This window comes from Macaca thibetana, chromosome 2, assembly GCF_024542745.1.
Source record: "Macaca thibetana thibetana isolate TM-01 chromosome 2, ASM2454274v1, whole genome shotgun sequence".
Lineage (NCBI taxonomy): Eukaryota > Metazoa > Chordata > Mammalia > Primates > Cercopithecidae > Macaca > Macaca thibetana.
In genome coordinates, this window is record NC_065579.1 from 61,365,629 (window position 1) to 61,378,493 (window position 12,865).

Here is a 12,865-nt window from a genome sequence, read left to right on the forward strand (position 1 = left end):
ACTTGTTAATATTTGTATGCCATGAACTTTCTGGAGTGATTGATTTATGCAATTCTGTTTATGACACTGGCGTTCGTCAGTCAAATTTGCATAGAGTATGTTATCAAGGCAAACCACAACCAACTCTTCATACCACAGAGGAAGGCATCTGCCCACATGTGGCAGCCTAGATAACAGGACAGTGTGTTAGAAAGCCCTCATTCTATTTTCCCCTCTTCACCATTATTTCTACAGGGTGCACAGCAGGGCATATGTATACTAGTGAGAGCAAACAGAAGTACTGAGAAATAAATCACCTGACTAATAAATAGACAGCACAATCACCCAGACGACTTAGAATACATGAATACATACAGACAGAGGTTGGTTGATTCCTTGGAATGTTCTTATGACAGTGCTGATTTGTGTGTGTGGTTAGTTGTTAAAATTTGGTGCTCCTGCAGGGAGGATGATTGGTGCAGGCTTCTATTCAGCCATCCTGCCCCTAGTTCCTTGGAATGTAATGTGCGGTAGGTGGATCTTCAAGTCCAGAAGCAGAAAAGCTGGATCTGTGGGCATTCAGAAGAGTCAGCAAGTTGCGAGAACAGCAAGGGGCAGACTAGTCTAGGCAGATGGTGTGGGCTGAGTGAATGAATTGTAGGGAAGACCAAACAGAACAGCAGTGAAGCTGGCTGGAATCATGCCAGTGGCTACTTGGCAATAAAGGAAAATGGAAGAAAACCTTGAAGCCCAGCAATGGGCATTTGCTCTTAGAGGCTTCTCTAAAGTCCCAGCACACCTAGCCTTGAAAAGAGCCTACTGTGCGCAGGGTGAGTTGGTTGGATTTTTTTTTTTGAAACAAATACTAGTGTAAACATGTTTTTCTCTTCGGTGGTAAATATCAGAATTATGATGAGGCTTTAGGATAAGGAGATACTATTGTTGGCTAAAATGAAATTCCATTTTTTGATTCTTAAAGAACTAAGAAGGATAGTACAGGGCAAAGAGCTCTTGTCTGGGAGTCAGAAGGCATGGGGTCTAGTCCCAGCTCAACCGCTCAAACTGGCTCAGTCTCTTCTGTGTAAAGTGCTGGGTGTAGGAAGAATTACATGGTAATCAGAGGGAACTGCCAGTTTGAAACACTGTAGTTTTATTCTCTTTTTCCTGTGCCTACCTGGTGCAGAGAACCTTGCTAAGCTGTCCTTTCTTTGGGCTAATCTCAGTAGCATCTTCCCACCTTCTGAAAGAAGGCTTATGCCTTCTTACCATCATGCATGTATCATGCATGGCCTTATTACCAGATATTTTAAGTTAAAAAAAATCCAAACCACCAAAGATCAGAGTTTAATTGATATGCTTATTGTTCTGAGCTAAACGAAACAAATGAATGTCTGGAATTTGGTAAATGAGATGACTCCTATTGTGAATTGTAAGTAAACTAATGTGGTAGTCAGGGTAGTCTAGGATATGCTGCAATAACAAACGATGCCTACATCTCAGGGCCTAAGATGAAAAAGGTTTATTTGTTGCTCTCATCACAAGTCCATTATGGCTTGGCTGGGGGTTTTACCATAGCATTGTCAGTGTTCTTATTCCACAGGGCAGGCTGGTGGAGCAGCTGCTTCTGGAGCATTTCTTGTTGCTACAACTGAGGAAAAAGAGAACAGGGTGAATTATGCTTAGGCCCTTAGAGTTTCTGTTCAGGAGTGATATATGTTACTTCTGCTCACCTTTTATTGACAAAAGCATGTCATAGGTGGTGCTTAACTTCTTCAGGGGGTGGGAAAGTACAATATCATCATCTTCTCCAGGAGGTGGAGAGCTGGAGGTATGTGGAACAGCACAAATGCTTACCACAGCAGTGACTGCTGGGCGACACCCAAACTCATCACGAGCAGAGTCTTTCGTATATTGTATTAGTTTGCTGAGCTGCCATAACTGAATACCACAGACTGGGCAAATCAGACAGCATTTATTTTCTCCCAATTCTGGAGGCTAGAAGTCCAGTGTCATGGTGTAGGCAGGGTTGGTTTCTTCTGAGACCTCTCCCCTTGGCTTCCCTTTCTCTGTGTGTCTTCACATCATCTTCCCTCTGTGTGTGCCTGTGTCCTTGTCTCCTTATAAGGGCACCAGTCATGTTGGACTACAGCCCACTCCAATGACCTTACTTTAACAAATTACCTCATTAAAGAGTCTGTTTCCAAATGCTGTAATATTCTGAGGCGCTGGGGGTTAGGGCTTCAACATATGTATGAACTTTGGGGGGACACAATGGAGCCCATAACAGATATCATATTAACATTAGAACCGGGGCTATAAAAATGGTAATTGTTAATAGCAATTAGTAATTAGCAAAACTTTTTGATACATATTTTCCCTATCCGTATACTTGGTACCAAAAACTCTTAAGATTTTTTTTTTTTTGTAGGGTCTTGCTGTGTCACCCAGACTGGAGTGCAGTGGCGTGATCTTGGCTCACTGCAACCTCCACCTCCTGGGCTCGGGTGATCCCCCCATCAGCCTTCTGAGTAGCTGGGACTACAGGCATGTGCCACCATGCCTGGCTAATTTTTGTGTTTTTAGTAAAGATGGGGTTTTGCCATGTTGCCCAGGCTGATCTTGAACTCCTGGCTCAAGCAGTCCACCTGCCTTAGCCTCCCAAAGTGCTGGGATTCCACGCATGAGCCAGCACGCCAGGCCACAAAATTTATTTGTGCAAATAAATTATTTCTTGCTATAACATTCATGACAGCTCTAAGATGCTGTGATTAGAGTTTAAAAATTGTAGATTTAATTGCAGACCTATAGAAGGTTTTCCTAATATACCTCATACCCTAAACTCTCTTTAAACACATTAAGATACTACAGAATCCAGAAGACTGACTGAACTTTTTAGTGGTTTTATTTTATTTATTTTTTTTTTGAGACGGAGTCTCGCTATGTCGCCCAGGGTGGAGTGCAGTGGCCGGATCTCAGCTCACTGCAAGCTCCGCCTCCCAGGTTTTTACGCCATTCTCCTGCCTCAGCCTCCCGAGTAGCCGGGACTACAGGCGCCCACCACCTCGCCCGGCTAGTTTTTTGTATTTTTTAGTAGAGACGGGGTTTCACCGTGTTAGCCAGGATGGTCTCGAACTCCTGACCTCGTGATCCGCCCGTCTCGGCCTCCCAAAGTGCTGGGATTACAGGCTTGAGCCACCGCGCCCGGCCTAGTGGTTTTAATATTTCTCCTGTGATATGTGTTAGAAAACCATTGACCTGTTACTTTTACTGAGTATTTTCCTGCTATTAGACATGATTGGCTGGGCACGGTGGTTCACGCCTATAATCCCAGTGCTTTGGGAGGCTGAGGTAGGCAGATCACCTAAGGTCAGGAGTTTGAGACCAGCCTGACCAACATGGTGAAACCCCGTCTCTACTAAAAATACAAAAGTTAGCCAGGCGTGGTGGCGTACGCCTGTAATCCCAGCTACTTGGGAGGTTGAGGCAAGAGAATCACTTGAACCAGGAGCGGAGGTTGCAGTGAGCTGAGATCGCGCTGGTGCACTCCAGCCTGGGTGACAGAGTGAGACTCCCTCTCAAAGGAAAAAAAAAAAAAAAAGATATGATCTAGCCTGGTGGTTCTGAGACTTGAGCATGAATCAGCATCCCCAAGAGGGTTTGTTGAGACAGACGACTGAGCCTCTCCCCCAGAGATTCTCATTCCGTAGTTCTGGGATAGATCTAAGATTCTGCATTTCTGACATGTACCCAGGTTGTGCTGATGCTGCCAGTCAGACCAGACTGCAAGAAGCGCTGGTTTAGGAAGTTGCAGGTGAGGTGATGGAAAAACCGTCTTTCTGTGTTTCCTCATCTCTGGGGCTTGAGGTCCTGGAAGGCAACCAGGCTAATGTGGGTACATCACTGATACCTTCCAGTCACTGGGAGACAGGGAGTCGGAATTGTCAGAATGGTGAATGAGGCACTGTGTAACCAGGACCAACTCTTTTGTATTTCTTAATCCTTACACAAACCATGTAGTGTTACCCACTCTGTGTAAGGCCTGCTTCCTCTTGAACCATTCTTCAGTCATTTTGTTTCTGTTTTTAGAACAGAGGGGCTGGTACAACATTCTTTTTAACAGTTATGCCAATTGCACCAAAATCTTGAGAAAAAACACCCAGTCATTTTCTGTTTCCAACTGTGCTGCTTTTCATACACACACATTTCTGGGGCCCAGTGCTAACTGTAACCACTTTTGCTTTGGGAGTCCCAGAGCTCCTTGCCAAGGCTCAGCCTCGTGGCCCACACTCACCTCTCTTCCTGATGGCCTTAGCCTCCTATTTGAGACTGCACACTCAGACCATGCTGTTAGGACTGATGGATTTTTAGTCCCCCAAGTAACAGTGAAAACTGGAGAAGTGACAAGTGGATGTGTCCAGAGAAGGAGGCCGAGGCGGACTCTGCTCTCTGCTTCTGCAGTATCTGTTCTCCATTTCTTCCTTACTGTGATGGTCTGAGTTTTGTGTTCCTCCTGAATTAACATGTTTCAGTCCTAACACTCAAGGTGATGTACCCACATTAGCCTGGTTGCCTTCCAGGACCTCAAGCCCCAGAGATGAGGAAACACAGAAAGACAGTTTTTCCATCACCTCACCTGCAACTTCCTAAACCAGCGCTTCTTGCAGTCTGGTCTGACTGGCAGCATCAGCACAACCTGGGTACATGTCAGAAATGCAGAATCTTAGATCTATCCCAGAACTACGGAATGAGAATCTCTGGGGGAGAGGCTCAGTCGTCTGTCTCAACAAACCCTCCTGGGGATGCTGATTCATGCTCAAGTCTCAGAACCACCAGCCTAGATCATTTATTTTTTTTTCTTTGAGAGGGAGTCTCACTCTGTCACCCAGGCTGGAGTGCACCGGCGCGATCTCAGCTCACTGCAAACTCCGCTCCTGGGTTCAAGTGATTCTCTTGCTTCAACCTCCCAAGTAGCTGAGATTACAGGCGTATGCCACCACGCCTGGCTAACTTTTGTATTTTTAGTAGAGACGGGGTTTCACCATGTTGGTCAGGCTGGTCTCAAACTCCTGACACTCAAGGTAGGGCCTTTGAGAGGTGACCAGTGGCTGTATGAAAGAGGCCCGAGAGTGACACGTCATCTTTTGCATCATGTGAGGACACAGCAAAAAGGCATTGTGAACCATGAAGTGGGTCCTCACCAGAACCTGAATCTGCGGGCACCTTGATCTTGGACTTCCAGCCACCAGAACCATGAGTGATAAATTTCTGTTGTATAAGCCACTCAAGTCTATGGTATTCTGTTATAGCAGCCCAGATGGACTAAGATACTTACTGACCAGATCCAAGGGTCATGTAGGGTGGTGATGTGCCCAGCTAAATACTGTGCCAGTGACACAGTATCCAGGGGCAGCTGCTGGTTCATGCATGCAAGAGTTCTGTGTGGGGCTTCTGAGAAAACCTTTAAAAGGAGGTGTGGCTCAGCTGGGGTGCTCTTATTGTCCTCTGCCCTTCACCCTTCCCCTTCTTCCTTCCTGGAATGCAGATGCTAGGCTTGGAGGTGCAGCAGCCATGGTGCTACAAGGCAGGCTCCATGCTGAGCAAGTTGGAGCAGGAGGAGAGCAGGAGCCTGCCTCTCCAGTGGCAACCCCAGCAGCTGCTGAACTCCAGACTTCCTCTGATGTGAGAAAAACAAACCCCTACTAGACTCTGCCTGTTTGTTAGATTTTTCTGTTACTTGCAAGGGCTCTGCCTCCATCAGCATGGAGTCTGAGAAAGAAGAGAAGTGACTGGGAAGTGACATGTGAGTGTCCCACCACTGATGACGGTGATGAGAATCAGCAGACTAGCAGCCACGCGAACAAACATTTCCTGAGTACTGACTCCAGATCAGGCACAATGCCAAGCCTTTGGCGTGACATTTTACAGATGAGGAATCTAAGGTTCAGAGGGTTTTAGTAACATGCCCAAGTCACGCAGCCAGGAAGGGTAGAGCTTGGATTCACACCCAGGCCTGTCCAACCTCCCTGGCCCTCATCAGGACTCTTAACCTCTCTAGCTCTGATTCCCAGGCCTGTCTTTGGTGTCTAGAGTCAGGCCTTAGGCACCTGTCCACTTTCAAGGCCCTGGCTCTCATGGCTTGTATCTCCACCAACCTCCCTGATCCCTTCCCTGCAAACACAGCTGCTCCTCCAGGGCTGGGCTGGGGTTGAAGCCCCTCTTCCCCTGCTGTGCCCACCCTCTTCTGTCTGGTGACTCCTGCAGGATGGGGCTCCTCTGCCTACTATTCCCTGTGTTCTCCTCCTTTGCTTTCCTTATCAGAATGAGAACAGGCATGGCGCCTCTTCTTAGAGTTTTGATTTTTCAGAGTAGCAAATACGTGTGCTCTTCACATTGTATCTTTATCATTTTGATTGATGTCAGTTTCTAGAACACTTCAGCACTGGAAACAAGTACCAGAGGAAAACAACATACATTATAAAGAAAAATATGTGTAGTATTGATAAATGATAGAATCACAGAGTTGAAAGGAATCTTGGGGCACCGTTCAGCCTCACCATTTCCCCTGAGGCTGAAAACTCAAAAGGTGAACTGGGTGGGTAGCGGGCTCAGAGTGCTTGCAAGGGAACTGAGGCCTGAGCATTCCGTACAGAAAGAATAAATCCCATGTCTCCCACATAATGTGTTCAAGCACTTTCAAATGTACGAAGACACTGTTGTGATTGATAGAATATGGATTCCTTTAAAAGCATCCCTGAACGTAGAGGTTTTGACCATGATGCATTTTCTGGTGTATGTGTGTGTTTAAGGGGTCTTCGTACTCAGGGAGTCATGAACTCCTTCGCAGGCAGACCTGGCGCGTGCTGCTCACTCATCCACGACAGCTCCTTGGGAGCCTCAAAGCCAGCCTTATCTTGCATCCAGCTCTGCCTCTGGGTCACTTCTACAGTTGCCCTGGTCCTGTGTAGTGTGACTGAAAATAAGCCCCTCCAACCTTTGGAAATCAGAGTCTGTGTCCTGGTCCAAATGTGTCCTGGCACCTCTTACTCATTCTCATCTTGACCTACGGTGGCCAGCTTCTCCTGGTCTGCCAGACAGTATCCTGGATTTAAAACTAAAAGTTCTGGGTCTGGAAACTCCCTCAGTCCCAGGAAAACTGGAATGGTTGGTCACCACTGTCTACTCTCTTTCAGGCTGAATAATGCCATTTCCTAAATTGTTTATGGTAGACAAGGTATCTATATCCCACCATTCTGGTACCCCTCTGGGCTCATGCTCCAGTTCATCACCGCCACTCTGAACATGCTGCATCTTGAGCTGAAGGAGATCCTCCGTGTTGAGACTGTGGATCTGTCCATCAAAGCATTCAACTTTTAACCAACTGGTCCACAACACTGGCTTATAATGCATGTGTGACCAATTAAAACCACAGGGCGTTCTCCATAAGCTTCTGTCAGGTCAGGTTTCCCACCTCCACCCTGTACATGGCAGTTGGTCTTTTGAGCTAATGGCAATTTATTTTAAATTTAGTTTAATTCATTGGCTTGGGCCTAGCCAATGTCCCTTTTCAGGTGATGTGAAATGTGAGCCCGTGGCCCATCTTATTGGTCATCTCACCCAGGTGTTGTGGCCTCTGCTTATTTGATAAACACACCTTCTGTGCCCTCCTCCAAATTGTCAGTACAAATGTTTGGCACAGATCCCTGGGGCACATCACCTGAGACATCCATTGAGATTCACATCAAGCTGTCAGTTGATAATCTCTATTTTCTTGTTCAGCTACCAGGGAATAGATCTAATTGGATTTTGACTTTTGATCCTTAGGGGTAACCCCAGAGGCTTTGGACACATGCTGATGAAAAATCAAAATCTCTTGGTGGCTGAAGCATATTCCAGAAAGACTATGATGCCACCAGGTCAATACCACTCTGAATAAGCACAGGTAATTGAGGCATTGACCCTATAATTATGTGGGTGGTTTACTCCCAGCAAAGGACTAATTCTCAATTGGCTTCTCTTTGCCACTCAGAGATCTCTAAGTCACTTCCTTTCACCATTTTTAGTAAACTCCTGGGAAGTTCGGATCAATTTGCTAAATATTTCAAGATTTTATTCCATCACATAAAGAAATAGAGTCGTAGGATGTACCTTCAACTATAACCTCTTAGAATTTGTGTTTTAACTTTTGTCCCTGTACCTGTGACCTTTTTAAAAAATTGAATTAATACCTACAGAGAAATGCCCAGATCTTAAACATGCAGTTCCATGAGTTTAAGCAATTGTATAATCCATGCCATCAGCACCCCAGTCAAGATACACATCCCACCCGTCACCCCAGAAATGCTTCAGTGCCTCCTTCCAGTCAGTTTCCCCCTCGCCCTTCATATGGCCTAAGACTGTACCATTCTTAACACGTCTTAGACACCAGGCAAATATAACCAAAGGTGATTAGAAACAAATACCCTATGAAAATAAAATAAGACTGATATACATGGTTTGAAAATAAATACAGTTTATCATTTTCCATCTCCGTCTATGTTACAGGTAACTAAGTGTTTACTACATTGTTTTCTTACATTTTCTATTGCATAATTTTCTTTGAATAGTTCAGTGTCATACCAATTAAAATGTTTATTCTGTGTTGCAACTTGTAGTATCTTAAAAAAAATATGTAAAATTGAACTTAAAAGGGGGGACATTCTGCTGGAACATGAGAGTCATTAGGTGTATAACAACCAATGTCATCATTCCTGACTGGTAGAATTGTCTCATGAGGCCTGCAGCCAGCAGGGGTGCTCATAGGTGGAGGAGTGGATACTGGCTGGCCTCTACCTGGTGGTTTGTGTTGGCTGCTGTTTGTGGAGACCTGCATTTGTAAGAGCATCCCTGACTTCTGTGGACACATCTGCAAGTGTCTGTGGAATGTAATTAGTGCAGCCCAGGCTTGCAAATAATTTCTCTATATATCCTCTTGGCCTGTTTCTCTGGAGAACCCTAACTAATACGGCATTTTGCCTAACTATGGTAAGGTGCTACTCAGACCCCTGCATAGCAATGAAGAAATAGTAGTAGTAACAGCAATAACAAAAACCACCATGACAATAATAGCAACCATTTACTATTGCTCACCATGCTGGCAGCTGTGCTGAGGAGCTTGTATAGATCATCAAAATTAATTCCCACAGCTGTACCATTTATAGATCAACTAATTGAAGTAAAACAGGTGAAGTAACTTTTCTAAAGGGGTAAACAACATTAAAAGTAGAATTTGTACCAGGTGTACCTGTCAGTGTCCCAGGAGAAAATGGCTGGTATATTTAAATTGAGCGATCAGAGGCAAGTATGATAAATAAATAATGGAGTTTTCATGTGTGTGAGGAACTGCACCTAGATGTGTTCTTTGGTCTGTCTGTCTGGACCATTCCATGCTATGATGTCCTTTTAATATCTCTAGCTTTCATAGTAAGTCATATTATCTGGAAGAGTGAGTCTCTGGCTCTCCCTGCTGCTCCTCGTCCTCTTTCTTCTTCAATTTTTTTTTTCTTAGCTCTTCTTTTCTGTTTATTCCTTGCATTAATTTGAGGATGTACTTGAAAAGTTTCATGAAAAAAGTATCTGGGTGGGGTGCATTGGCTTACACCTGTAATCCCAGCACTTTGGAAGACTGAGGCTGGCAGAGCATTTGAGGCCAGGACTTTGAGAACAGCTTAGGCAACATAAGTGCCACCTTATTTCTACAAAAAAGGAAAAGAAAATTAGCTGGGCATGGTGGCTTATGCCTGTAGTCCCAGCTACTCGGGAGGCTGAGGTGGGAGGATCACTTAAGCCCGGGGGTTGAGTCTGCAGGCAGCTGTGATTGCACCACTGTACTCCAGCTTTGGAGTCTACAAGGCTTCATTCTGTCACACAGGCTGGAGTGCAGTGGCCTGATCACAGCTCACTGTAGCCTTGACCTCCCAGGCTCAAGCAATCCTCCCACCTCAGCCTCCCAAGTAGCTGGGACTATGGGCACGAGCCACCACACCCCGCTAATTTTTTATTTTTTTGTAGAGATGAGGGTCTCACTATATTGCTCAGGCTGATCTCAAACTCTTGAGGTAAGGCAGTCCTCCCACCTCGGTTTTCCAAAGTGCTGGGATTACAGGCATGAGCCATTGCACCTGGCCAAACTATCATCTTACAATAGTTTTTAACACTCTCCTGGATTTTCTGTACTAAGGTAGTCAAAATTCTAAGGCCCCCAAGATTTTCACCTCTTGAGGTACATACCCCATATAATTCCTTTCCCTTGAGTGTCAGTAGAACCTGTGACTATGATGGGATAGTCACTCCCATTATTATGCTGTACCATTTAAGATAGTTCTAGGTGACTGAAGGGAGAGATTCTCCGATGGCTTTGAATAAGTAAGCTGTCACAGTGTAGGCCAAGTGGGAAGGGACTGCAGGCGGCTTCTGGGGGCTGAGAGCAGGCCCCAAGCAACAACCATCAGAAAATGGAAGCTTCAGTGCTATCATCCCAGGGAACTGAATTCTGCCAACCACATGAGTTTAGAAGAGGATCATGAGCTCCAGCTGAGAGCAGAAGTAGGACCCCTGCCTTGATTTCAGCCCAACCTTGATTTCAGCCTGCTGATACCCTGTGTAGTGGTACTGACTTCTGACCTACAGAACTGTGCCATAATAAATGTGGGTTTTTTTAACTGCTAAATTTGTGGTTGTTACCCAACAACAGAAAGCACTGTAAAAATTAATGGCATTTGCAATTAATGGCAAGATTGTTTCTTCCTTTCCAAACCTTTTACATTCTATATTTATTCCTGGCCTTATTTTCCTGGCTAAAACCTTGAGTTAAATAGAAGGGATGATATTGAAAATCCTTAAATTTTTCTTGATTATAAGGTACTTCTTTTATTTTTATTTATTTTTTTTTTGAGATAGAGTTTCGCTCTTGTTGCCCAGGCTGGAGTGCAATGACTCGATCTCGGCTCACCACAACCTTCGCCTTCCAGGTTCAAGTGATTTTCCTGCCTCAGCCTCCCGAGTAGCTGGAATTACAGGCATGAGCCACCATGCCCGGCTAATTTTCTATTTTTAGTAGAGACAGGGTTTCTCCATGTTGGTCAGCCTGGTCTCGAACTCCTGACCTCAGGTGATCCACCTGCCTTGGCCTCGCAAAGTGCTAGGATTACAGGCGTGAGCCACTGTGCCTGGCCAATTGTAAGGTAATTCTTCTAATGTGTCATCATTAAATATTTTTGTAATCTTTTAGAGAACATCGTTGATGAACTCATGAGCTTTAGCTTCTCTTCCTACTTTGCTACGAGTTTATTTTCCAATTACGAATGGGCTTTAAAGTTGTTAAGTGCGTTTTCTAGATCTGTTGAAATAATTATATATTTTTTCTTTTTTAACATGTTAGGCTAGCTTCTACATTGACAGATATTCTGAAGTTAAGCCATTGTTTCATTCTGGGAATAAATCATAAATTTAAAAATGTAGTACACTGCCAGTTTTAGATTGCTGATGTTTTATTTAAGATCTTTGCTATCTTTCTTCAAAGGATTAGTAAAACAGTTGTAACGTCTTCAAAGATTGTAGCTCTTTTTTTCCCTCTTAAATAGACTTTATTTTTTAGATCAGTTTTAGGTTCATAGCAAAACTAAGCAGAAGGTACAGAAAGTTCTCATATTTCCTCAGCCTCTCCCACTATCAACATCCTGCACCAGAGTGGTACACTTATTACAACTGATGAGCCCACATTGGCACATCATTATCAACAAAAGTACATAGTTTACATTAGAGTTCCCCCTTGGTGTTGTATATTCTATGGGTTTGGACAAATGTGTAATGACATATATTCACCATTGTAGTATCATACATAATAGTTACCCTGTCCCAAAAAGTCTTTGTGCTGTTGAAAATGATGTATTCTTTAACATCTTTCATCCCTTCCTACCAATCCCTGGCAGCCACTGATCCTTTTACTGCCTCCATAGTTATGCCTTTTCCAGAATGTTGCATAGTTGGAATCATATAGTATGTAGTCTTTTAAGATTGACTTCTTTTCATTGAGTAATATGAATTTTGTTTTCTCCATGTCTTTTCATGGCTTGGTAGCTCATGTCTTTTTAGCACTGAGTAACATTTCATCGTCTGGATATGCCACAATTTCTTTATTCGTTGACCTACTGAAGGTCATCTTGGTTGCTTCCAAGTTTTGGCAATTATGATAAATAAAGCTGCTATGAACATTCATGTATGGGTTTTCGTGTGGCTGTAAGTTTTCAACTCATTTGGGTGAACACCAAGAAGCACAATTGCTGAATCATATGATAAGAATATTTTTAGTTTTGTAAGAAGCTGCCAAACTGTTTCTAACATGGGTATATCATTTTGAAAGATTGTTGTTTTTGTTGTTGATTTTTCTTGTACCTTTTATTCAGCTGAATAGAATAGTCTATTTTCATTATGGAACCATGCATTTTAGTCATTTATAATAATTATGTGGATTTAATATACTTATAATGTGGGTTAACATTTGGTAGTGCAAGCCCATCGTTCATCCCAATGTATGCATTATTTTCTTTTTCAAAATTTGTGATGCTGAAGTGTTATTCTATAAACTCCTCTCACCCCTTTGCCCCCAGTTGTTGATTTTTTAAAAAATTGATTAAATTTTTAAATTATTGTCTCTAAATGCTTACAGATCTTTTCAGGTATTTTATTCATCTTGAGTTTTTAAAATATTTCTCTAGAAAATTATGTACTTCATATACATTTTTATTATAATATTGTTATTCATAGTATTCTTTCATGAGGTTCTAAAATTCTCTATGCCAGTATTTATATTGAATTTTTATTTTTTAGTATTGTTGATATGTGCCTTTTC